The sequence below is a fragment of the Mustelus asterias genome, chromosome 19 (assembly GCF_964213995.1).
Source record: "Mustelus asterias chromosome 19, sMusAst1.hap1.1, whole genome shotgun sequence".
Classification (NCBI taxonomy): Eukaryota; Metazoa; Chordata; class Chondrichthyes; order Carcharhiniformes; family Triakidae; genus Mustelus; species Mustelus asterias.
Window position 1 is genome coordinate 27,922,074 of NC_135819.1, and position 27,748 is coordinate 27,949,821.

Sequence of the window (27,748 nt, forward strand, 5' to 3'; positions counted from 1 at the left end):
CTCCCTATAGTGCATCAACTGGTTCTTCCTTGTCAACTCTACTAGTTATATCTTCAAAGAATTCCAACAGATTAGTCCAGCATAATTTCCCCTTCATAAATCCATGCTGACTCTGTCTGATCCTGCCACTGCTTTCTAAATGCTCTGCTATAAAGTCCTTGATAATTGATTTGAGAATTTTCCCCACTACCGATGTTTAGCTTACTGGTCTATAATTCCCTGTTTTCTCCCATCTCCCTTTTTGAGTATTGGAGTGACGTTAGTATCCTCCAGTCTGCAGGACTGTTCCAGAGTTTACAGAATCCTGGAAGGTGATCACCAATGCATCCACGATTTCTTGAGCCACTTCCTTAAGTACTCTGGGATGTAGATTATCAGGCCCTGGGGATTTATCTGCCTTTCAGCCCATCAATTTTCCCAGCACCATTTCTCTACTAATAGTGATCTCCCTCAGTTCTTCCCACTTACTAAATCTTGCATTCTCCAACATGTAATGTACCAGTGTTTTGGTTTTGTTGGGTTAGAGAAGAGTAACCAATACACCATGGTGTACTTCGCTGTATTTATCCTGTAAGATTCAATTTTGTCATTCTTTGAAGAATCCAAAACCAGATAGTTGGGGACATTGCCATTGTACCATAAATCTACTTTGGAAACAATTAACTTTATCAGGCTCTTTCTTTATTGATTCCAATGAAATCTCTTAATCCCTAATAACAGGCAAAATTATTTTGGGGTGAGGGAGTTATTTGTAGAGTCTATAGAAATTGGGGTTGTTTTTAAAGCAAAGATGATTAAGGGAGGCCTTATAAAGGTCAAATATCTTCTCTGTATATCCGAAAACTGAACACAGCTGAAAACCAAAGACAACCAAAAACTGCACTTCTTTAGTATGGGAAGTCTAGTTGTTTGTCTGCATTGTTTACCTTGCAAGTTTTGTGGTGAACATAAAGAGAAAATGCTGGAAAATCTCAGCAGGTCTGGCAGCATCTGTAAGGAGAGAAAAGAGCTGACGTTTCGAGTCCAGATGACCCTTTGTCAAAGCTTTGACGAAGGGTCACCTGGACTCGAAACGTCAGCTCTTTTCTCTCCTTACAGATGCTGCCAGACCTGCTGAGATTTTCCAGCATTTTCTCTTTTTTGGTTTCAGATTCCAGCATCCGCAGTAATTTGCTTTTCTCTTGTGGTGAACATGTTGCAGATACCCTGTATTTATTATTCAGTGACACATCAGTGTGCAGTGGACAATGGGGAACCTGTGGATATGGTGTATCTGGATTTCCAGAAGGCATTTGACAAGGTGCCGCACCAAAGGCTGCTGCGTAAGATAAAGGTGCACGGTGTTACGGGTAATGTACTAGCATGGGGTAGAGGATTGGTTAACTAACAGAAAGCAAAGAGTGGGGGTAAATGGCTGTTTTTCTGGTTGGCAATCAGTGACTAGTAGTGCGCTTCAGGGATCAGTGTTGGGACCGCAATTGTTTACGATTTACGTAGATGATTTGGAGTTGGGGATCAAGTATAATGTGTCAAAATTCGCAGGTGACACTGAAGATGAGTGGCAGAGCCAAGTGTGCAGAGGACACAGACTCTACAAAGGGATATAGATAGTCTAAGTGAGTGGGCAAGGGTCTGGCAGATGGAGTACAATGTTGGTATGTGAGATCATCCATTTTGGTAGGAATAACAGCAAAATGGTCTATTATTTAAATGGTAAAAATTGCAGCATGCTGCTGTGCAGAGGGATCTGGGTGTCCTTGTGCATGAATCACAAAAAGTTGGTTTGCAGGTGCAGCAGGTAATTAAGGCGGCAAATGAAATTCTGTCCTTCATTGCTAGATGAATGGAGTTTAAAAACAGCGAGGTTATGTTGCAGTTGTTTAAGGTGCTGGTGAGGCCACACCTGGAGTACTGTGTACAGTTTTGGTCTCCTTACTTGAGAAAGGATATACTGACACTGGAGGGGGTACAGAGGAGATTCACCAGGTTGATTCCAGAGTTGAGAGGGTTGGCTTATGAGGAGAGACTGAGTAGACTGGGGCTATATTCATTGGAATTCAGAAGAATAAGGGGAGATCTTATAGAAACATATAAGATGATGAAGAGAATCGATAAGATAGAAGCAGGGAAGTTGTTTCCACTGGCAGATGAAACTAGAGCTAGGGGGCATGGCCTCAAAATAAGGGGGAGCAGGAGGAACTTCTTCGCACAAAGGGTTGTGAATCTGTGGAATTCCCTGCCCAGTGAAGCAGTTGATGCTACCTCATTGAATGTTTTTAAGGCAAGGATAGATAAATTTTTGAACAGTAAAGGAATTAAGGGCTATGGTGAGCGGGTGGGTAGATGGAATACAATGTGGAAAAGTGTGAGGTTATGCACTTTGGAAGGAGGAATGGAGGCATAGACTATTTTCTAAATGGGAAAATGCTTAGGAAATCAGATACACAAAGGGACTTAGAAGTCCTTGTTCAGGATTCTTTAAAGGTTAACATGCAGGTTCAGTTGGCAGTTAGGAAGGCAAATACAATGTTAGCATTCATGTCGAGAGGGCTAGAATACAAGAGCAGGGATTTCTGAGGCTGTATAAGGCTCTGGTCATAGAGGTTTACAGCATGGAAACAGGCCCTTTGGTCCAACTTGTCCATGCGGCCTTTTTTTTTGAAACCCCTAAGCTAATCCCAATTGCCCGCATTTGGCCCATGTCCCTCTATACCCATTTGGAGTATTGTGAGCAGTTTTGGGCCCCATATCTAAGGAAGGACGTGCTGGCCTTGGAAAGGGTCCGGAGGAGATTCACAGGAATGATCCCTGGAATGAAGAGCTTGTCATATGAGCAACAGTTGAAAACTCTGGGTCTGTACTCGTTGGAGTTTAGAAGGATGAGGGGGTATCTTATTGAAACTTGCAGGATACTGCGAGGCCTGGATAGAGTGGACGTTTCCAGTGGTAGGAAAAACTAGAACCAGAGGGCACAACCTCAGGCTAAAGAGACGATCCTTTAAAACAGAGATGAGGAGGAATTTCTTCAGCCAGAGAATGGTGAATCTGTGGAACTCTTTGTCGCAGAAGGCTGTGGAGGCCAGGTCATTGAGTGTCTTTAAGGTGGTTGATTAATAAGGGGGTCAGGGGTAATGGGGATGAGAAAAATATCAGCCATGATTGAATGGCAGAGCAGACACGATGGGGATTCTGCTGCTATGTCTTATGGTAAGTGGAGCTGAGTCCACGAAAAGATCTTATTGAATGGCGGAGCAGGCTCGAGGGGCCAGATGGCCTACTCCTGCTCTTAGTTTTTATTTTCTTATTTCATCTGACAAGTTGACTAGTAATAATTGACAAAAGAATGAGAAGGCTAAGAGGAGAAATCTCTTCCCATAGAAGGTTGCCAACAGTTAATCAATTATGGTAAACCATTTCCCTTTTCATTTGGTTTCATATTTTGTGTGAAAATTCAAATCGGCTGACTTAACTTGGTCTTTTCCAGCTTGTCCCATTTCATTTGGGTTTTTTATTTTCAGTCATTGAACATGGGAATGATCCACCTGCTTAAAAACCACAGCAGTCTGTGTGAAGGTGCACCCACAGTGTTGTTATGTGAGAACTTCCAGAACTTTGATCCAATGATGATAAATGAACTGCAATATTAATTCTGTGTCAGGGTGGTGTGAAATTTGGAGAGAAGCTCGCCAAGATGGTGGTCTTGCCATACTCCTTTTAGTTGCAGATTTGGAAGGTGCTCTTCGTAGAGCCTTGCCAGTTGCTGTATTTCATTTTATGGATGGCATGCACTGCAGCCACTATGTTGGAGGGAGGAAGGATTGTTGGGGTTAATAAGAGTAAATTATATTGCTTTGTTTTGAGTGTTGTTGGAACTGCAGCCATTTAGGCAAGTGGAGAGCATTTCTTGTCTTATGCTTTTGGGAAATTTTGAGATTCACGAGCTGGCTCTTCCCTGAAAACTGAAAAAAGGAGTAAATTGAGGTAGAATATAATGACTGGAGAGGGTGACCCATTTTTGCATACCTTACTGGGTTTAATTTTTAGTTTATTTATTAGTGTCACAAGTATGCTTACATTAACACTGCAATGAAGTTACTGTGAAAATCCCCTAGTTGCTACACTCTGATGCCTGTTCAGGCACACTGAGGGAGAATTTAACATGGCCAATGCACCTAACCAGCACGTCTTTTGGACTGTGGGAGGAAATTGGAGCACCCGGAGGAAACCCACGCAGACACGGGGAGAACATGCAGACTCCGCACAGACAATGATCCAAGCCAGGAAATTAACCTGGCTCCCTGGTGCTGTGAGGCAGCAGTGCTTGCCACCATGCCACTCTAAATACTACTGTTTTTGAGATGTGGGGGATTTCGTACCTTGAGTTACACTGAGTGCATTCAGTGAACCATGTAGGGTAAACTGTTTAAGGATGACGAGGGCGGTACAGTGGCACAGTGGTTAGCACTGCTGCCTCACAGAGCCAGGGACCTGAGTTCAATTCCTGGCTTGGGTCACTGTCTACGTGGGGTCTGCACAGTCTCCCCGTGTTTGCCTGGGTTTCCTCCGGGTGCTCTGGTTTCCTCCCACAGTTCAAAAGATGTGCTGGTTAGGTGCATTGGCCATGCTAAATTCTTCCTCAGTGTACCCAAATAGGCACCGGAGTGTGACAACTAGGGGATTTTCACAGTAACTTCATTGCTGTATTAATATAAGCCTACTTGTGACAATATATAAACTTTAAAACTTCACCTTCAAAGGCATTAGTGTATCAGTTGAATTTTCATCACAAGCTGGCAGCTCTACTATATGGTTGTGAAACTTGGAACATGAAAACCTGCCAAGAAAGGAAACTGGATGTCTTTGGTACCAGATGTCTTTGAAAGATTCTAAGCATACACGGGTAGGATTTTATATCGAACACTGAAGTAGGGAAATGCTCAGAATAGCTTTCAGTTTCATCTATCTGCAAAAGATCATAGAATCATAGAAACCCTACAGCACAGAAAGAGGCCATTCGGCCCATCGAGTCTGCACCGACCACAATCCCACCCAGGCCCTACCCCCATATCCCTATATATTTACCCACTAATCCCTCTAACCTACGCATCTCAGGACACTAAGGACAATTTTTAGCATGGCCAATCAACCTAACCTGCACATCTTTGGACTGTGGGAGGAAACCGGAGCACCCAGAGGAAACCCACGCAGACACGAGGAGAATGTGCAAACTCCACACAGACAATGACCCAAGCCGGGAATCGAACCCAGGTCCCTGGAGCTGTGAAGCAGCAGTGCTAACCACTCTGCTACCGTGCCTCAGCTGACTTAGCCATGTCACCTGATTTTCATCGACATGTCCTGCCTATCAGGTCATTCAGTGTGCTCCTACTGGATGAAGAAGAAGCGGGTGAGCCAAGGTGAAATGGCACTGGATTGTCAGTAGAGAGGTCGAGCTGGTGAACTGATTCTGGGGTGAGACGAGAACGTTGGTTGTGGATAGGAGAAAATGGATAGCTTTGTTCATCCCGTGAACTCCCCAACTCCATTCATGGCCACCCCTTAACCAGGTCATTACACATGGTCTCTATATTATTATCCTGTAAATCCTGATGAAGCCATTTCAGATCACATCCTTCTAATATTCCACCCACATTCCCCTTCCACACCCTAACCCTACCTCTTTTGGTAGCTTTCCCTGGGGAAAATACTATCCCCCAATTCACTTGCAATTTGCACTTAGACTCAGCTGCCATCCTTTGACTCTCCATTCGCGACAGCATTTCTGTAGCTATTAGACACTTTCACCTCAATCTTTGATGCCATGGTCCCCAATAAACCAGTTTCTCTCTGTTACCCTGGCCATTAGTCTGGCAGGCCCCTCCTCTCAGCTCCCTTGTATCCAATGTTGAAACTCTCATAGATGAGTGAGTAAGCACCCTGAAACTGAGTGAACCGAACAAACACACATTCATTCGATAACACTCATGGTCATCTTTATTTAGAACTTTATTTCAGCATTGACCTCTGCACAGTCCTGCTTACTTAATCTATCAATGCCCCTTTCCAGCTCTCTGCTCCCATTTATACTACTTACTGTGCCACTTAGTGTAATCAGGAAATGTAAATATATGGCTCTCTGTTGCTTAATTGATAAATGCAGTGAAAAGCAGAGCCCACCAGTCATATCCTGCTAATTTGAATAGGAGCCTTTATCACTACTGTAAGTTTCCTCCCACAAGTCAATTGGTTGTCTCCATTCCATGCATTCTCATTTTTGTTACATGGCTTTCTTATGTGCAATCTTGTCAAAAAGCTTCAGGAAGCCTCTATAAATAATACCATGTTAGTTACCTGCTGAAAAATATTCAGCATGACTGGATGTGACAGGACTGTAGAGCTTTGATTTGATCTGTTGGATGACTTGGCTATATTGTCTTTCACATGCTGGATCTGTTTGGCATGCAAGTAGCCCTGTCCTTAAAGGTGGCAGCACAGGTGGAAAAGGTGGTGAAGGCATATGGCATGCTTGCCTTTATTGGACAGGGCATAGAGTATAAAAGTTGGCATATGATGTTGCAGTTATATAGAACGTTGGTTAGGCCACATCTGGAATACTGCGTCCAGTTCTGGTCGCCACACAATCAGAAGGATGTGGAGGCTTTGGAGAGAGTGCAGAAAAAGTTTACCAGGATGTTGCCTGGTATGGAGGGTATTAATTATGAGGTGAGATTGAGTAAACTTAGGATTGTTCTCCCTGGAAAGACGGAGGTTGAGGGGCGTTTATAAAATTATGAAGGACATAGATAGGGTGAACAATTGGAAGCTTTTTCCCAGGTTAAAAATGACAAACACAAGGGGTCACAAGTTCAAGGTAAGGGGGGCAAGGTTCAATACAGATGTGCGGGGGACGTATTTTACACAGAGGGTGGTGGGGGCCTGGAATGCACGACCAAGCAAGGTGGTTGAGGCAGATATGCTGGGATCATTTAAGACTTATCTAGATGGCCACATGAACAGATTGGGAATAGAGGGATACAAACGGATGGTCTAGTTAGGAACACATGATCGGTGCAGGCTTGGAGGGCCGAAGGGCCTGTTCCTGTGCTGTATTGTTCTTTGTTCTGATGCCTCATTTTTAGGTGTTCCTGGTGCTGCTCCACACGTGCCCTCCTGCACTCATTAAACCAGGGTTGATCCATGGTTTGATGGTTATTGGTAGAGTGGGAATATGCTGGGCGTGGATATTAGATTGTGGTTGAATATAGTTTTGCTGCTGCTAATGGCCCACCGTGCCTCACGAATGTCCACTTTTGAGTTGCTAGATGTGTTCAAAATCTATCCAATTTAGCACCGTGGTAGTGCCATACATAATAGAGAGTATCCTCAATGTGAAGGCAGGATTTTGTCTTCACAGGTGCTGTGCAGTGGTCATGCCAATACTGTCATAGACAGATGCATATACAGAAAGTAGATCAGTGAGGATGAGGCCAAATAGAGTTTTCCCTCATCACCTGTAGTAAGCTCAGTCTGGCAACTGTGTCCTTCAGCACTAGGCCAGCTCGGTCAGTAGTGGTGCTACCAAGCCACTCTTGTTGATGGACATTGATGTTGCCACCCATCGTACATTCTGTGTCCTTGTCCCCCACTGCATTTTGTAATTGGTGTTCAACATGGAGGTGTACTGCTTCATTCGCGGATGTGTTTGTGGTAGTTGGTAATTAGCAGGAAGTTCCTTATCCATGTTTCACTTGATGGCATGAGACTTTTCATGGGGTTCAAAGTAAATATTGAGGACTTGCATGACAACTCCCTCAACTTTCATACCACTGTGTCACCACATCCTGATGGACCTGTGGTGTAGATGGGACAGGACATACCCAGGAATAGTGTTGTCTGGGACGTTTTGCCAAGTATGGATGATTATGTCAAGCTGTTGCTTCATTAGTCTTTGGGCCAGCTCTCCCACTTTTGGCACAAGTGATTGGATGTTGGCAAAGTGGACATGCAGGGTTGACAGGGCTAGGTTTGCTGTAGTAATTTTTGATGCTTAGGTGAATGCTGGATGGTCTTGTCCAATTTAATTCCTTCATTCTTTTCATTCTTTGTAGCATTTTGATACGTCTGACTGCCTTACCATATCATTTCAGAGGGCATTTAAGAGTCTTAACATATTGCTGTAGGTCTTGGAGTCACGTGTAGGCCAGACCAGGTAAAGAGGGCAGATTTCCTTCCCGAAAGGATTTTCATGAACCAGATAGGTCAAACAAATGGCCATTACTGAGGTTAGCTTTTAATTCCAGATTTATTAATTGTGCCACTGCTCTCTGGCATGATATTTTCCACTGAGATGAATATGAAGATGACTTGGTCAAAGGGGGTAAGACAGATTTGGGGAAATATTGAGTGCTTCGCTAGTCTTTAGGCCAGCAGAATTTTGAAATGCTGTTGTGAAGAGCCCAGTTGTTTACAGAACTACTGCCGCTGTACTTTTCCATGCTTAAACTGAAAATGGCTGTTATGTGATATAATTTCCTGTTGTAGCAGAGCTTGTCTGGGTGCCAAAGCAGAAACCCCAAGGTGTATTAGGAAGCCAGACTAGCCCCTAACAATTGTTCTATTTTGGCATAAATGTAAGGAAAGGATGCTTCACCTCAGGAGTGATTCCATTGACAAATTAGGGATCTTTTTATCAATACAAGCTTTATTCATAAAGTTTAAATATACCACTAACAAATTGACACAGTTTAACTCGTAACCGTTGAAAAATCTTTATACATGAAAAGAAACAGACTCTTAATTTCTAACTTATTACTGTTCAGTAACAATGAAGCAATATCTCTCTCAAATAGGACAGTGTCATCACAAAGCTACAAAAACAGCTCTTTGACTGGGCGGCATGGTGGCATAGTGGTTAGCACTGCTACCTCATAGTGCCAGGGACCCAGGTTCGATTCCGAGCTCGGGTCACTGCCTGTGCAGAGACTGCGCGTTCTCCCCATGTCTGCATGGGTTTCCTCCGGGTACTCCGGTTTCCTCCCATAGACCAAACAACATGCTGGTTAGGTGCATTGGCCGTGCTAAATTCTTCCTCAGTGTACCCAAACAGGCGCCAGAGTGTGGCAACTAGGGGATTTTCACAGTAAGTTCATTGCAGTGTTAATGTAAGCCTACTTGTGACTAATGAATAAATAAACTTTAAAAACACTTTACCATGATGTGCAGAGTAATGGCATTTAGTTTCATCCCCTCCCAACTCCCTACCCAAAAGATTTTAGTCGCGAACTCTTCACTTGGTGCAGTGAACCATGTGGGTCAGGAAGTATGCCGAAAAATGGCAGATGGAGTTTAACCCTGATAAGTGCGAGGTGATTCATTTTGGTAGGACAAATTTGAATGCAGATTATAGGCAAAGGTAGGGTTCTGAGGAATGTGGAGGAACAGAGAGATCTTGGGGTTCATATCCACAGATCTCTGAAGGTTGCCACTCAAGTGGATAGAGCTGTGAAGAAGGCCTATAGTGTGTTAGCGTTTATTAACAGGGGGTTTGAGTTTAAGAGCCGTGGGGTTATGCTGCAACTATACAGGACCTTGGTGAGACCACATTTGGAATATTGTGTGCAGTTCTGGTCACCTCATTATAAGAAGCATGTGGAAGCACTGGAAAGAGTGCAGAGGAGATTTAGCAGGATGCTGCCTGGTTTGGAAGGTAGGTCTTATGAGGAAAGGTTGAGGGAGCTAGGGCTTTTCTCTTCAGAGCAGAGGAGGATGAGAGGCGACTTAATAGAGGTTTATAAGATGATGATGGGGATAGATCGAGTGGACGTTCAAAGACTATTTCCTCGGGTGGATGCATAACTATAAGGTTCGTGGTGGAAGATATAGGAGGAATGTACGAGGTGTAGGTTCTTTACTCAGAGAGTGGTTGGGGTGTGGAATGGACTGCCTGTTGTGCAAGTGGAGTCAGACACTTTAGGAACTTTCAAGCGGTTATTGGATAGGCACATGGGGCACACACACTAGGATGATAGGGAGTGGGATAGCTTGATCTTGGTTTCGGAAAAGGTTCGGCACAACATTGTGGGCCGAAGGGCCTGTACTGTGCTGTACTGTTCTATGTTCTATGAATACAGGTTTGATCTTGGGTCAGTGCTGGATTACAGATTATAAATACATAGCTTGGGACAAAAGGAAACAAAATGAACAAATCATCTCCAACAATGTCACTTTTGCTACAAATGCATGTGTGAAATTTGAGTGCGGAGAAAATTTTGGCCGTCCGGTGGTCAAAAAGTCTCCTGACAATTGGTTTCAAAGCTAGAAGGTGAAAAATGGCTCAATAGGTGAGACACCAGAAAACTGCTGTTATGCTTGAAACTGGAAATGAACCTGAGCACGTGCCTTCAGGAGAAGTGACACAAATACTGTAGTGACTGCTAAAGGAAAAAAACTCTGCTACTTTTTACATCCTTGATTTGTGATAGCAGTTGGAGCAGTATATGCTGCTTATGGTAGTAATACTCTATTTTGTTAATGTTGCATTGTCCAAAATATGGAAGTTAAAGGTGGTTGTTGCAGCAGTTACTGTGTTCTGTTCTTTGAAGGCGAGTAAGCCTTTTACTTGTATATAAAATGAGTTACAAAATTGTCTTGAACATTTTCTCTGCAAAAATACGTCTATACAGAAGTTAAATAATCATTGTGTGCTAATTCACTGGATTTAAGCTCAGCATATCATGAATGGGAAGAGTTGAGAAAATAGATGTGAAGGAAAGCTCTTGTAATGCAAACTTTTACAAAATCTCAAAACTACAAGACTTTGGGGCTCTGTAGTAATCAGCAAGTCAATTCAAAACTAATTACACAGAATCTTCAGAAGTGCTTCAGCTACATTGTATTGTGGTTCACATAGCACACACAAGAAGGAATGGTAAACAGATCAGCAGCCATCAATAGTGCCTGTAATTGCTAGGAAACTAATCCCAGCTGCAGGCTTTAACACTCCTTTTTGACACTGGGCAGAAAAGACATCAACTTTAGGCTGGCATAGAAACAAGATCATATTGGTAGCTGTTTGTAAATATACGTACAGTCAATTTACACAATAGGGAAAGCACATTCAATATCAGTCTTAAGGAACATCCTCCTGCATTTTTGTTCCTACGTCTTTCAAAACTAACAAAGGAATCATCTGCATGATCAGCTGATGCACAATCAGCTGATGTACTGCCTGTCCATGCATCAAATGAAGAACTGATTGGTGAGTCAGCACAGGACAGCATTTTCGTCTCTCTTCAATTAAAAGTACAGTAAGGATAGCCACTGTTGTATTTCCCAATCTCAAACAGTCACTAATACAGTTTATTTGGTCATCTTGAGTATCATTAAGTGACTGTATATCATGTAGATAGGCTGTGCTGCTTTGATTTCACCCATGAAGCTCTGTGTGGATATATATGTGTAAGGGTTTCTATCATAAGTGTTGTCTTAAATGTGTGCCTTGCTGCAATATGGGTATAAATGAGCAGTGAAAGAGCTATCAAGTTCTTAAAGAGCCATTTTTAAATGTGGAATAGATTAGCATCAAATTGTAACACATCCACCTGACATCTATTCGGTCAGTGGGATTATTGTGCAGTTTTGCCATGCCGGCATGCTTACAACACATACTGCCAGGCTTACTGTCCTCCAATAGAGTATGCCAAACATACTGTATTGGAGAGGGTGTTGCTCTCATGACCCCTCATTTCCACTTCAGCAACCATCAACCTGATTTGGACTCTGTTTTATCTCCAGGCTAAAGCTTCCAGGGTAAAGGGTGGTACAGTGGTAGCACTGCTGTACCACAGCACCAGGAATCCAGGTTCAATTCCAGCCTTGAGTGACTGTGTGGAGTTTGCACGTTCTGTTCTCCCCATGTCATTTTCCTCTGGGTGCTCCGGTTTCCTCCCACAGTCCAAAGATGTGCAGGTTAGGTGATGTGTGGGTTAGGGGATTAGTGGGGTAAATACATGGGGTTATCGGGATGGGGCCTGGGTGGGATGATCTGTCAGAGATTTGGTGCAGACTTGATGGGCCGAATGGCCTCTTTCTGCACTGTAGGGATTCTATTATTGTGTTTTTCGTTTTCAGTTTTTTCCTTGACTTATATTATCTTAGGCACTTCTGGCTGAAAAATATATAATAAATTTGTAGGCTTTTGCTAGCAACAATTTTCAATCTGTGGTCAATGACTTTTTAAAATTTTTCCCTTTCCATTTTATTGGCAGCTGCTCAATTAGGGACTGCTTATGTGCACTATTTTCCCAACCCATTTGTCAAGTTCCTGCCATCAAGTTGAACGTCAGGCCATGAGTATTTGAGTATACTTGTGAAGTTGGCCCAATGTGATATTCATTTCTGTTATGTGGCCTTGCTGCTTTGATGTTCAAATCAAAAATCCTTATGTTCTTAATTGTTTAACACCATTGTGTTTGGTGCAGAGTAATACTTATTTTCTTTTGTTCTGCAGCTGTTGGCTTATTTGTGTGGTCCATGATGCATTTGTCTCAGAAATGTAATTCTGTCTTAAAAAAAATGAAACCATTCCCCTAACAGTGCGTGGGAGTGAAGTGCATGGAAACCTGATGTTACCATTCACTATCAGCTGCACATTCTATAAATATTAAAGAATGTACTGTATGGAATTTGTCTTGAGCATTGAATTGGAATTGCATTTTGGATGTTGGTGTTTTTATTTGCTTTTCCATACTTGTTCTATAACCTTAAAGTGCACATGCTTCTGTGGGCTAGCAGTCTGTGGTCATGTTCTAAAACATCCACTATTCTGCAGCATGTATCCCTTTCATTTCTGAAAGATCAGACTGCTTGAAGTGGGGGAAAAACATAAAGATGGGGACCTGACACACAAAATGGCTGCCTGGGAGAGAGACATTAAACAGGCACTGATTTTTAGCGCAGACAGCGACTTAAAATTAAAACATGCAGGACAGACAGTTAGTTAAAGTTAAACATGCAGGAATCAGATACTGCAGGAAGCCAGTAAGGGCTTGAGGCACTTTTAGGATAAGGACAGACCTAAGACAATAAGGACTGATAAAGAGATTAGCCATAAATGGGAACGGGAATACATAAATGCAGGAAAACCAGTTACTGTATGTTTCGACCAAAACTAAGTCATTGATAGTCACTGAAGGAGGAAATGTATGCATTCAATGAAACAATGCGATATTAAAAGCCTATGTCTGGCCGTAACGATGTGTTAAACTATCGATCCTACTCAACTGTAATGATGTGTTAAATGGCTCATGTCCGGACTATCCATTGTTTGAAAAGTATAAAAATGGACCACTCCTATTGTATTTTTGAGAGAAGGTAGCTGCTAAAGTACTGTGGAGTGCCAGTGCCTTTCTCCACGAAGCTTCGTTAAATAAAACTGTATTGTTGAGCCTCCAGTCTGACTCTGGTGGTAATTTTCCCACAACACTGCTTGTCTGATGTCCATTCTTGACTTGAGTTGTAAGTTATTGCTTCTCCTATTTCAACGTTGAGAAGACTCGAGCCATCATCTTTAACTTCTGATATAAGCACCCTCTTTTTCGACCTATTCATTTTCCTTCACATATCAGGCTGACCAGATTGTTTACGGCTGTGTGGTCCTGTTTGATCCTGAACTTGGTTTTTGACCTGTGTTTCTTTTAAGCGTAACTTCACACACACAGAAACACACAGCTTTTTCTTTTTGGGGAATAATGCAGAAGTAATTTATCAGCCCATTCTACCATGTTATGAATGCTTCTCCCATGGGCAACAAGTTCTGAACCTGGAGCTTCTGGTCCAGAGGAAGGAGCGCTACCATTGTGCTGCAAGACCTTCAAATGCTGCCTCCAATAAAAATTACTTTTATTTCTGCAATATTACCTGGCTGTGTCCTATGTAATGCTGAAACCCTAATAAATCCCAAATACAGATGTAGAATCAAAGACACTGCTGAGGACAGCATTGTGCTTTAGGTAATAAGCAGTAGATGGGGAGGGATTGAGATGGATTAGAGATGTGTTTCTCAGGTAAAAGGGGGCAACCTTTGCAATTGTTAGATTGTATAAGGATGGAAGCTGAGCTTGAGCTCATTGGTATGGTAGGTTACAAATCTCTTGAGCATGGATTGAGGTGGAGGTTGATGACAGGTGAGGACAGTGGCATGTAGATTTTTAAAATTTCATTCTAGGACATGGGCATTTATTTCTCGATCCTATTTGCCCTCACTGAGTGGCTTGCTAGGCCAATTCAGAGGGCAGTTGAGAGTCAACCATATTTCTGTGACTCTGGAATCATATGTAGGCCAGACCAGGTAAGAACGGCAGATTTCCTTCCCTAAAGGACATTAGTGACCCAGATGGATTTTTCCAGCAATCAACAATGGTTTCATGGTTATCAGTAGATTCTTAATTCCAGATATATTTTGTTGAATTCAACTTCCACCATCTGCTGCGGTGGGATTCAAACCTGGGTCCCCAGAACATTAGCTGAGTTTCTGGATTAATAGTCTAGTGATAATACCACAAGGCCATTGCCGAGATGTTGGGATAAACTTTAGTTTTGCTGATGGAAAATTTGACTTGCACAGATGTAGATGTCAGAAAGACAGTTGCAGAAAATAGCAATAGTTTGAAGGTCAGTAGATAGTTCAGAGGTACGACTGAGTGACTTCCTTCAAGATGATGTTACTAGGAGCAAGTGTATGAATGTTGAAAAAGAGGGAACCAAGGATGAAGCTGTGAAGGACATCAGACATTACCAAATCATAGAAACCCTAGAGTACAGAAAGAGGCCATTCGGCCCATCGAGTCTGCACCGACCACAATCCCACCCGGGCCCTACCCCCATATCCCTACAGATTTACCCCCTAATCCCTCTAACCTACGCATCTCAGGACACTAAGGGCAATTTTTTAGCATAGCCAATCAACCTAACCCGCACATCTTTAGACTGTGGGAGGAAACCGGAGCACCCAGAGGAAACCCACGCAGACACGAGGAGAATGTGCAAACTCCACACAGACAGTGACCCAAGCCGGGAATCGAACCCAGGTCCCTGGAGCTGTGAAGCCGCAGTGCTAACCACTGTGCTACCGTGCCGTCCTTCTGGTCCCAGAAGAAGTTATCATTCGAGGTGATGTAATACCTATTATGTAACCAGTAGTAGGAGGAACTATGAAATGACTAGGTCTTGAAAATTAAGGAAATGCACTTGAAGTGGTAACAGCATTAGGGCAGCAGAGTGGATAAACGGGATCAATTACATTCTAACTGAATATCATTTTGGGGCATAAAGTAAAAATGCTGCAGATGCTGGAAATCTAAAATAAAAAGAGCGATGCAAGTCCTCAGCAGGCCTGATAACGTCTGTGGAGAGAGAAACAAAGTTAACATTGGGACAGTTGGCTCAGTCTCACTTAGGTGGCTTGGTTGAATATCTGATTGGAAAGTCTTGAATAGAGAGAGATTGTAATGTAACTGAGGCAGACACTGAAGTTCTTGTTAAAGAACAAAGAAAATTGCAGTACAGGAACAGGCCCTTCGGCCCTCCAAGCCTGCACCGACCAAGCTGCCCAACTGAACTAAAACCCCTTACTTACCCTTCCGGGGAAAAGAGGACAATGAATGATCTAATGCTAATATTAGTAGTCATGATGTGGAGATGCTGGCGTTGGACTGGGGTAAACACAGTAAGAGTTTTAACAACACTAGGTTAAAGTCCAACAGGTTTATTTGGTAGCAAATACCATTAGCTTTCTGACGAAGGAGCAGCGCTCCGAAAGCTAATGGTATTTGCTACCAAATAGACCTGTTGGACTTTAACCTGGTGTTGTTAAAACTCTTACAATATTAGTAGAACAGACAAATCTTTTGATCTCCTGAAGAGTTTTCCTCCTTCATACAGTATCAAAATATGTTAACATGTTCATTTATCTCTTGGTTGTCTTGGAAGTTATATGTATGTTTATTATAATCAACGTAATTCAAAGGTGATTTTAAAAGTGCTTTGAGTTGTTTCCATGACAGTAAGTTGCTATATATCATTTTTAGTTCTTGCTACCCTGTCTTCTTTGCCAACATGACACTAAATATTTTGCAAGTACCTTTGTTTATGTCCTTTAAATATTGCATATGCTTTGTAAATATTTCAATTTGCTTTAGGCCATAGGAGCAGAATTAGGCCACTCGGCCCAAGGAGTCCGCTCCGCCATTCAACCATGGCTGATATTTTTCTCATCCCCATTCTCCTGCCTTTTCCCCATAACCCCTGATCCCCTTATTAATCAAGAACCTATCTATCTCTGTCTTAAAGATACTCAATGACCTGGCCTCCACAGCCTTCTGAGGCAAAGAGTTCCACAGATTCACCACTCTCTGGCTGAAGAAATTCCTCCTCATCTCTGTTTTAAAGGATCGTCTCTCTCTCTCTCACTCCACACACACACACACACACACCCCCCCCCCCCCCCCCAAAATCCTTCTAAACGCCAACTAGTTGTATGCTGTATGTTTTATTTTGCTGTGATTGTTAAGCTGGTACTAAAGCATTAAACAGTGCTTCACATATTACTAATGGCTTCAAATAAGTAGTGTATCCTGTTGCATTGTTTTTAAATTGCAAAATGTACGTCATGTACATCTGTTGTAATTCTCCAAAATCTGATTGCAGCTCATGAATAATCGGTATGCTAGTGAAGCACTTAAAATGAATGAGTTATTTCTAGTATGGCAATTGTGTCAACGTTTCTGATATTTTTGGCGGCACGGTAGCGCAGTGGTTAGCACTGCTGCTTCACAGCTCCAGGGTCCCGGGTTCGATTCCCGGCTCGGGTCACTGTCTGTGTGGAGTTTGCACATTCTCCACGTGTCTGCGTGGGTTTCCTCCGGGTGCTCCGGTTTCCTCCCACAGTCCAAAGATGTGCGGGTTAGGTTGATTGACCAGGTTAAAAATTGCCCCTTAGAATCCTAAAATGCGTAGGTTAGAGGGATTAGCAGGTAAATATGTGGGGGTAGAGCCGGGGTGGGATTGTGGTCGGTGCAGACTCGATGGGCCGAATGGCCTCCTCCTGCACTGTAGGGTTTCTATGATTTCTATGATTCTATCATTTTGAAGATTCATTATAATGGCAGGAAGTTTGCACAATATCCCCCAGGAGCAGGCTGGCAGGCAGGGGTGTGTAAAATTGGGTCAGATGACAGAAGGGGTACCACATGGTGAGGTCGCAAGGTATCCCTTGATGCCAAGTACCCTTGGCTGCGTGCCTCCCAGCATAAAGAGCCAAGCCAAATTAGTCACACCTCACCCCTCACTGGGGCTTGCCTGAATGACCCACTGAGTCTGAACCACTTACCTGCTTTCCTGGTCTCCAACACTGGTTTAGTACGGGGACTGACTGCAGTTCTTGTGGCGCTACTGGGACTGACCAGCTGGCTACTGGCCAGCTGCCCTTGGCTTCAGGGCCAACACAGGTGGGTTCACCCTTGACTTTCCAGTTGCTGAGTAGGGTCATCACCCCTGCATTAGAAACATTGAAACTAGAAACAGGAGTAGGCCATTCAGCCCTTCCAGCCTTCTCAGCCCTTCACTTTGATCATGGCTGGTCATCAAATTCAATACCCTGATCCCCTCCTTTCCCCATATCCTTGATCCCTTTAGGCCCTAGATCGATATCTAATTTCTTCTTGAAATCACTCAATATTTTGGCCTCAACTGCTTTCTGTGGTAGTGAATTCCACACATTCGCCACCCTCTCGGTGAAGAAATTTCTTCTCACCTCAGTTCTAAAAGGTTTATCCGTTTAAACTATGACCCCTAGCTCTGGACTTTCCCAATAACAGTAACTTCTTTCTGAACGTACCCTGTCTAACCCTGTTAGAATGTTATACGTTTCTATGAGATCTCCTCTCGCTCTTCTAGAATCCAGTTAATATAATCCTAACCGATTTAGTCTCTCCTCATATGACAGACTTGCCATCCCAGGAATCAGCTTGGTACTCCCTCTATAGCAAGGACATCCGTCCTCCGATAAGGACACCAAAACTGCGCACAATACTCCAAGTGTGGTCTCACCAAAGCCCGATACAATTGTAGCAAAACATCTCTCCCATACTCAAATCCTCTCTCTATGAAAGCCAACATACCATTTGCCTTTTTTACTGCCTGCTGGATCTGCGCACTTGCTTTCAGCAACTGATGCACGAGGACACCAAGGTCTCTCTCAATTTACACCCATTCAAATAATAATCTGTCTTCCTATTATTGCTACCAAAGTGGATAACCTCACATTTATCTACGTTATCCTCCATCTGCCATGCATATGCCCACACCCTCATCCTGTCCAAATCATGCTGAAGCATCGCTACATCCTCCTGACTTCTCACCCTGGACAATATTTTTCATGAAGATCTTTTAATTTCAATAAATGGGATTCCATTGGATAAATTTGCAGTATCCTCATTAGAACATCTGACCTTTTTTGTTCTACATGAATGCCTATATTTTAACGGCTATTGTTGCAGATGATGGGAAAGTGATAAATTGCCTGATTTTCTTTGTCCCTTTTTGTTCTCCCTTGCTAATTTTGTTATATTATTTATTTCTGGGAGTCATTAATTCCTTTACAATGGTTATGATTCCTTGGGTGGTGGTCTCAAGTGACCATGATTGAGTGTGAAGTATCAGCAGGTACAGTTCAAATGCTGGTATTGTGAGTTTAATATTTGAAATTAGTATTAGATAATTGAGAGACTTTTTGCCACATCTTGGTGAAAGTGTTTTGTTTTCATATGTATAAAAAGCCAAACTACTAACTATTCATCATAATTATTCCTTTCTCATTACAGCACGTGCTTATCTACAAGAAGAATAGAGCAACTATTGGCTTCCATATGTCAGTGTTTCAGTAATTCACTAGAAGAAAAATAAATAGCAAACTCAATTGTGAAAACAAACATTGAACTTTAGAATCCTGAAACTGAAGAATGAAAGCATAAAAGAATGACCAAATTTAAGGACTGAACCTGTGATTGAAATATGTGAGTGAACTTCATTGTGAATATTAGCTTTGTTGAAAGTCTTTTTAAAAAATTTATCATTAATTGAAGAAAGAAGTATGTTGTTTGGCTGCAAAAGGAGTCTAGTCTTTTTGAGGAAAATCTTAATTTGAGTATTCCTTATTTGTGAAAGTAATTACTCTGAAATTCTTTCGTGCATCTAGCAATTCTTGTTTCACGGCCAGAAAACTGAACCAACAAGCACCAAATTCCCAAAAGCATCCAGTTTGTATAACTTTTGAAGCAATGCTAGATTCTCTGCTCTTTCAATCATACCTTTATGTAATCATTTTTCCAAAGTGTCAACAGAGGACATGCAATTAATTGTTGGTGTAAATAAAGCTCACTTTAATTGACCCACATTAGTGTCCCCCCCATGAGGCCAGCCTTGGTTAATTGGTCTCACATCTGAGACTGATCTTGGATTCAAGCCCCATTAGGAAGACTTGAGCACGTTATCTACAACGTGACTTCACTTCAGTATTATGACTGTACTACACTGTCGGAGATGTGCTGTCTTTTTGATGATGTGCACTCAGTGGATTTAAAAGATCTGATGACATTCCTTTTAAAAAGAACAGGAGAGACCTTGTATTAAAGCAAAATACTGTGGATCCTAGAATCTGAAACAAAAATACAAAATACTGAATAGTCTCAGCAGGTCTGACAGCATCTGTGGAAAGAGAATAGAGCCATAGTTTCGAGTATGGATGACCCCTTGTCAGAGGCAAAGGGTCATCCAAACTCGAAACATTGACTTTATTCTCTCTCCACAGATGCTGTCAGACTTGCATTTGGTTTTTTTGTTGTTGTGGGGAGATCTTGTGTTTCATTCATGTCTCAAACAGCAGCTCTAAAACAGTATCATTGATCTTGCTGCTGTTGGTGGAACCTTGCTGAATTTAAATTGGCTGCTGTGTTTTACCATGTTACAGTGGTGACTACATTTCATCAGCACCATTAACTATGGAGCATTTGGGATGGCTGAGGTTTTGAAAGGCATAGTACGAACGTGAGTTCATTCTATCTTTCGGCAGCAAAATGGTAGATCTGCGATTATTTTGGATCTTGCTCAATAAGAATAGTTTATTGCTTCTGTCAGTTGTTTGTGACACTGATTAAGGGGGAAAGGGTTTTTCAGACTCAAGATAAAGCTCAATGGGTGTCTGTCTTGGGCTATGTTCCAAATAGTCCCTGTTAATTTCTCACTGGTGGAAATCAGGATGGACTTGGTTTGGGGACCTTGGAATGGATCTTGTAAAAAAGAAAAGCTCCCGTGACACTAGATCCTGCACTGTAATGTTCAGTTTTATGCTCCTCTTCACTTCCTGATCATTTAGTTCTTGGTTCCCCTTTAGGGTCTATATTTGCACATTTCCATCCATTATGGCCCTGTTGTTGTCTCTGATGTGTAACATTGAAACATCATATTTTCTTTTGGATAACTTGCTTCCACAGGCTCCAAATATGACTCTGATGAAATTCCACTCCAGATATAGTGACAGCACTTGTGCATTTGTCCAGAGGCAGTGAGGAGGCTTCTGCAGATTTTCCTCCATTCCTTCAATTACATAGTGTTCTCTCCAGCCTATGTAAGATTTTCAGTAAGGGGGTCGTACTGATTTTTATCTGATCTATGATTCTATTGCAGGCAAATGGGGTTAGCTCAGATGGGCATTTTGGTCAGCATGGACATGTTTTGGGCCAAAGGGCCTGTCTCCATGCTGGAGCTTCTATGGTGACAAGGAGAAATGCAAGACTCGGATTTTATGGTCAAGATGCAGTCAGGACTGCATGGGAAGAGCAGGTTACTTGGGTTTTTGCACTGAAGTTCACATCCAAATTGAGGAAGATATTAAATACTGAGTTTGGAAGATTCAAAATCTAACAATGGGTGACCTTTAAGAAAGAGATCTTTTAGCTCAGGCCTGGGTGCAATCCAATAAGAGGGAAAGACGGGAACAAAAGTCAGCTGCTTGAATAACAAGGGAGATAGCGAATGTGATGAAACAAAAAATAAAGGTATATATGGCATGGCAGCTGAGTTCTTCAAGCAAGAACCAGGCAAATTCGATTAAGCAGACTCAAAAAGTGAAGCACAAAATACGGTGGGCAAAGAGGGAATATGAGAACAAAATGGCAGTTAACATAAAAGGGAATCCAAAAATATTCCACAGGCATGTAAATAGTGGGAAGGTTGTATGGCTGGGACCTATGAGAGACACAGGTGGTGCATGTTTGGAGGTGGAGGAAAGGCTAAAATACCTAAAGACTACTTTGTATTGGTGTTTACTGAGAGATAGGATGCTGACAAAATATCGATAGAGGATGTGGTTAAAATTGATGAGGGATTTTAGCTCCGAGGGTGGGTTGGAGTATATTGGGTTGTTCTCTTTTGAGTAAAGGAGATTGATAAAGGCATACAAGGCTATGACAGGTTTAGAAAAGGCAAACGAAGACAAGCTGTTCTCATTAGCTGATGGTACAAGGGCTTGAGAACAGATTTAAGGTTTCTGGCAAGTAAAGCAGGGGGCTGAGAGGAAGAACACTGTTACACAGCAAGTGGCGATATCCTGGAATTCGCAGCCTCCAAGGATGGAAGTGGAGAGAATGAATGATTTCAAAGAAAAATTTGATAGCACTTGAGGGAAAGAAACTCTGAGGGCTTGGTGGTGTTATGATCCAGGCCAGAAACTCCAAGATGTTTTATGAAGATAGCTTAGACTTTAGTTTTTACTTTTGAATTTGGCACGGGTGAGCATAAGGTGTTTCACTTCAGGTATGATTCAAGTGACCCTGCTGGGGAGCTTTTATCAAACAAAGTTTATTTAAGAACACAGTTAGAAGATAATAAGAAAAATTAGCATAACTTTTACCACTTGCAAGAATCGACCATGATAAAGTATAAACCTTAATAGCTAGCTTTGATTCCAAGTCAAACAACACCCAACAAACATACACCTCTTTCTAGACTTGGCACAAAAAAAACCAAGTGTGCTCACGTGATGCTGGATTTTTCAGCTTTTTAACACCTGCTGTGAATTGGTCCTTTGAATGTTGGATTAAAACTGAGGCTTCCCAGTCCTGGAACTTTCAGGACACCGCTGGAGAGAGAGAGAGAGACACTGCCTGCCTTTACCAGCTTCTAGCTAACAACTCACAGGCAGCAGAAGTTCCAGCTCCAGGGAGAGGGAGAAACCAAGAGACACTACTCTCTGCCTACTATCCAAACAGCATCTGAGAATAATGAAACTAAAACCTTGGACTTTACTGTGGAGGGGAAAAAACTGTCCCCATGCTCCAAACACAATTCCAAAAGGACCATAAGACCTCAGGACACTGCATTAGTCCAGATTAAAAATAAACAAGATGTCTATTATATTGCTTCAGTAACAATTAGAGGATATCGGTTACAGACATTACGACAACAATAAAATCTTACAAAGGAACTGTTGAAAAACCTGCGAAAAAACATGAATCAAATACATTTCTTAAAGGCACAGTTTCGTCACAGGGATAGAGTTGGAAATGGGATTCTCATTGAGCTGAATGGCCTCCTGAAGGTACTCCTACGCAGAACAAGGAGGTCAAGGATTTCAATCCAATAGTAATGAAGGAGCACTGGGTGATATGTTTCCAAGTTAAGATGGTTGTGACTTGCCAGGTGCTGGTGATCCATTGCCCTTGTTTTTCTAGATGGCAACGGTTGTGGGCTTGGAAGATGCTGTCAAAGAAGCGTTAGCAATTTCCTGCAGTGCATTGTGCAGATGTTTGATACTGTGGCTACGGTGTGCTAGAAGTGGAGCGACGGAATGTTCAATATGGTGGATTTTAAAAATTATTATTCATCTATGTGATGTGAGCATCCTTGAAAAAAGTGATGATAAGCTGCCGCCTCTCACTTGCAGTTTTTGTGGTGCAGGTATACTGTTGGGGAGAAAAATACAGCTATTTGGCTATAGTGTACTTCATTCTCTCTTGAGAAAATCAGGCAAAGACTGTTGGAAATTCAGGCAAGGTCTTTATTATGAATTATAGTCCGAGCTGGCCCCAGTGCTCCAACTAGTGGTTTACCAGGGAGAGTCCAGATCCAGGAATGACCAGATATTTATAGTTGAGAAGAAATTAGTATATACTAATCAAAGATGTACATTTGCACAGCAGTTATATCTATATCCAATCACAACTGTCGATTAGGTTTGTATCATGCGTAACATAAGGATATAGCTGTCCAATTACAACTTGTGTACGTCTGTTTAGTTATGATATCACCAATCATGTATTTCTTTCTACACAATTATGAAGTTATCTTTCTAACCAGAGGTATATCAACTCCCCTGTCCCATCGCCTCTTATTAGAACTGACACCAAGAAGCTACAGCTGTGCTTAATTCAATGGAGGTCTTGTGTGTTTGCTGTGTGGCTGAATCCTCCCTTGTAATTCGAAGCTTTATGCTCCTTGTCGCTTACTTGGGTCTACTTTAATCTAGGCTTGTGGTTCTCTCATAGTTTTCCTGTGTGAGTTTAGCAGCTTGCAGCTTATGTGTCTTTAAACTTGTGTGATTATTAATCTTTTAATACTCACATTGCTGTTTGGGGGGGATTTCCAAGATTTTGACCCAGCAATGGTGAAGGTGTGGTTCCAAGTCAGTATAGTTCCAAGTCAGGATGCTGTGAGACTTGGAGGGAAGCTTGCTGCAGGTGGTGGTGTTCCCTTATGTCTACTGATTTTTTCTTCTAGATGGTAAAGGCCATGGGTTTGGAAGGTGCTGTCAAAGGAGCCTTAGTTAGTGCAGTACAATTTGTAGATGGTAAACATTTCTGTCATTATCTGCTGCTGGTGGAGGGAGTGAATTTTAACGGTGATGAGTGAGGTACTGATCAAGGAGGCTACTTTGTCCTAGGTGGTTTGTCCTGAACTGCTTGAGTGTTGTTGGAGCGACACTCGCCAGTCAAATGGAGAATATTCCATCACATTCCTGATTTGTGCCTTGTAGACCGGCTTTAGGGAGTCAGGAGGTGAGTTACTCGCTGTAGAATTCCTAACCTCTGACTTGCTCTTGCAGCCACGGTATTTATATCATTAGTCCAGATGAGTTTCTGGTCAATGGTGCACCTCAGCATGTTGATGGTAGAGAATTAAGCAGTGGTAATATTGTTAAATGTGATGGGGATATGGTTAGATTCTTATTGGATATGGTCATTGCCCAGCACTTGTGTGGTGTTAATGTTTTTTGTTACAACTAGAGCCCAAGCCTGAAAGAAATCCAGGTTTTGCTGCATTGCGGGTACAGACAGACTGCTTCCGTATTTGAGGAGTCACAAATGGCACTGGACATTGTGCAATCATCAGTGAACGCACCCATTTAGAACTTTATATTGAAGGGGAGGTCATTAATGCAAGAAGATGGATAGGCTGAGGACACAACCCTGAGCAACTTAGCAATGTCCTGCGATTGTAATGATTGACCTCCACACACAACCATATTCCTTTGTGCTAACAAAAACAGAAAATACTGAAGAAACTCAGCAGATCAGAGCCTAGAGCCAATGTTTCAAATCAGGATGACCCTCCAGAGCTCTGACGGAGGGTCATCCTGACTCAAAGCATTGGTTCTATTCTCTCTCCACAGCTGCTGTCAGATCTGATGAGTTTCTCCAGTATTTTCTGTTTTGGTTTCAGATTCCAGCATCTGCAGCAGAGTCATAGAATCCTACAGTGCAGAAGGAGACCATTCGGCCCACACGTCGACCACAATCCCACCCAGGGCCTATCCCCACGACCCCATGCATTTACCCAGCTAGTCCCCCTGAAACTAAGGGGCAATTCAGCATGTTCAATCCACCTAACCCGCACATCTTTGAAATGTGGGAGGAAACTGGAGCACCCGGAGGAAACCCATACAGACACCAGGAGAATGTGAAAACTCCAAACAGACAGTGACCCAAGCCGGGAATCGAGCCCGAGTCCCTGGCACTGAGGCAGCAGTGCCAGCCACTGTGCCGTCCGCTAGTATTTTGCTAAGTATGGCTCCAATCAGTGGAGAGCTTTTCCCTTGATTCCTATTGATTTCAATTTTGCTCGGGCTCCTTGATGTCACACTCAGTCATAGAAATAGAATTATAGAAATCCTCCAGTGCAGAAGGAGGCCATTCAGCCCATCGAGTCTGCAATGACCACATCCCACCAAGGCCTTAACCCCGTAACCCCACATACTTACCCCACTAATCCCTCTAAGCTATGCATCCTGGGACACTAAGGGGCAATTTAGCATGGCCAATCAGTCTAACCCACACATCTTTGGACTGTGGGAAGAAACCGGAGTACCCGAAGGAAACCCACGCAGACACGGGGAAAACGTGCAAACTCCACACAGACAGTGACCCAAGCTGGGAATCGAAACCGGATCCTTGGAGCTGAGAGGCAGCAGTGCGAACCACCGTGCCACCCGCAAATGCAGCCTTAATGTCATAGAATTCCTACAGTACAGAAAGAGGCCATTCAGCTCATCAAGCCTGCACCAACAACAATCTCACCCAGGCCCGATCCCCATAACTCCACATACTTATCCTGCTAATTAATCCTCCTGTCACTAAGGGGCAATTTAGCATGGCCAAATCAACCAAACCTGTATGTTTTTGGATGTCAAGGGAAGTCACTCTCTCCTCACCTCTGGAATTCATCTGGTTTGTCTGAACCAAGGCTGTAATGAGGTCAGGCTGTGGCAGAACCCAAACTAAGCATCAGTGAGCAGATTATTGGTGAGTAAATACATTAATAAAACAGTTAATGAAACCTTGGGCTTGATTTCATGGGTCGCCTGATCCCACTGGTTGCCAAGCTCTGGGAACGGTGTTAAATGGTTGGAAGTAGAACTTCCATCCATTGACTCCCATCTACACTTCCTGCTGCCTCGGAAAAGCAGCCAGCATAATCAAAGACCCCCACACACCCTGGACATTCTCTCTTCCACCACCTTCCGTCGGGAAAAAGATACAAAAGTCTGAGGTCACATACCAACTGACTCAAGAACAGCTTCTTCCCTGCTGCCATCAGACTTTTCAATGGACCTTCCATATATTGAGCTAATCTTTCGCCACACCCTAGCTATGTCTGTAACACTATATTCTATCCCCTCTCCTCTCTTTCTCTCCTATGTGCTGTATGAATGGTATGTTTTATCTGTATAGCATGCAAGAAACAATACTTTTCACTGTATCCCACCCAATATATGTGACAAATCAAGTCAAGACCTACAAGCCAATCATTTGGTAAGCCTGTAATCCCAACAGCTGTGAGTGATGGCTGGTACTGGGGCTACAGGCATTCCCACCATGTTGAGGAGCCCTGATTCGTCCCAGATGACGATACCAGTGTGGGGAATGGGGCCCTCAAAGGGAAGAGCAGCCTCTGGCCATCTGGGACTATGGTGCTTTCACTTACTTTGTAGTGTTAATGTAAGCCTACTTGTGACACTAATAAATAAACTCACCTGACCCTAACTCGGGCAGCTACAGCAACCGAGCATCCTGGTTAATTTTTAGCAATGCCTGGTGCTGCTCCTGGTATGTTCTCCTGCATTCCTCATTGAACCAGGTATGTCGCCCTGGTTTGATGGCAGTGGTAAAGTGAGACAAATGCCAGGGCCTGAGATACAGATTGTGGCTGAATAATACAATTCTGCTGCTGCTGATGGTGCACAGCATTTCCTGGATGTCCAGTTTTCAGCTGCTGGATCTATCTGTATTGAAGTACGAGTGCCACGCCAAATGATGGAGCCTGTCCTTGATGTGGCCACAAGACTTTGCCTAACCTATCCAACCTTTCCTCACAAGACAACCCTCCTAATTCTCTGAACTGCTTCCAACGCATTTACATTCTTCCATTAAATAGAGACCAGTATTGTACACAGTACTCCAGATGTGGTTTCACCAATGCCTTGCATAATTGAAGCATAGTCTCTCTACATTATATTCAATTCCCCTCACAATAAACACTGGCATTCTATTGGCTTTCCTAAATACTTGCTGTACCTCCATTTTGACCTTTTGTGATTTGTGCACGAGGACACCCATATCCCTCTGCAGCTCAGAGCTCAGCAATCTCTTTCCATTTAGATAATGTTCATTTCCTGTCAAAATGGACAATTTCACATTTCCCCACATTCTACTCCCGTTTGTCAGGTCTGTGTTCACTTATTTAACCTATCTATATCCCTTTGTAGCCTCCTTATGTCCACTTCACAATTTACTTTCTTACCTATCTTTATGTTGTCAGCAAATTTAGCAGTTGTACCCTCAATCCCTTTTTCAAGTCATTTACATTAATTGTAAAACAAAAATGAGGCCCCAGCACTGATCGCTACTTGTTACATGGTGCCAAACAGAAAATGCCTACTGTTTCCTGTTAGCTAGCCAATCATCTTTCATTGCCAATATATTATTCACTACACTATGAGCTGTAATTAACCTTTGGTGTGGTACCTTTTTAAAAATAAATTTATGGGATGTGGTATGCCAGCATATATTGCCCTTCTCTAATTGCATTTCAGGTGGTGGTGAGCTGCCACCTTGAGTGCTGCAATCCTTGTAGTATAGGTACACCCACAGTGCTGTTCAGCAGGGAGTTGCAGGATTTTAACCCAGTGATAATGAAGGAA

At 42.7% G+C, this 27,748-nt stretch overlaps 1 protein-coding gene across 2 annotated transcripts in view; it reads left to right on the forward strand.

Moving 5' to 3' along the window:
- cdk17 (cyclin dependent kinase 17) overlaps positions 1-27,748 on the forward strand; it is a 182,366-nt gene that overhangs the window by 19,934 nt on the left and 134,684 nt on the right. For both annotated transcript variants that reach the window (XM_078235163.1, XM_078235164.1), the window contains exon 2: positions 18,879-19,070. The gene's annotated coding sequence lies outside the window, so the exon portion shown is untranslated. The remainder of the gene's footprint in view (positions 1-18,878; positions 19,071-27,748) is intronic.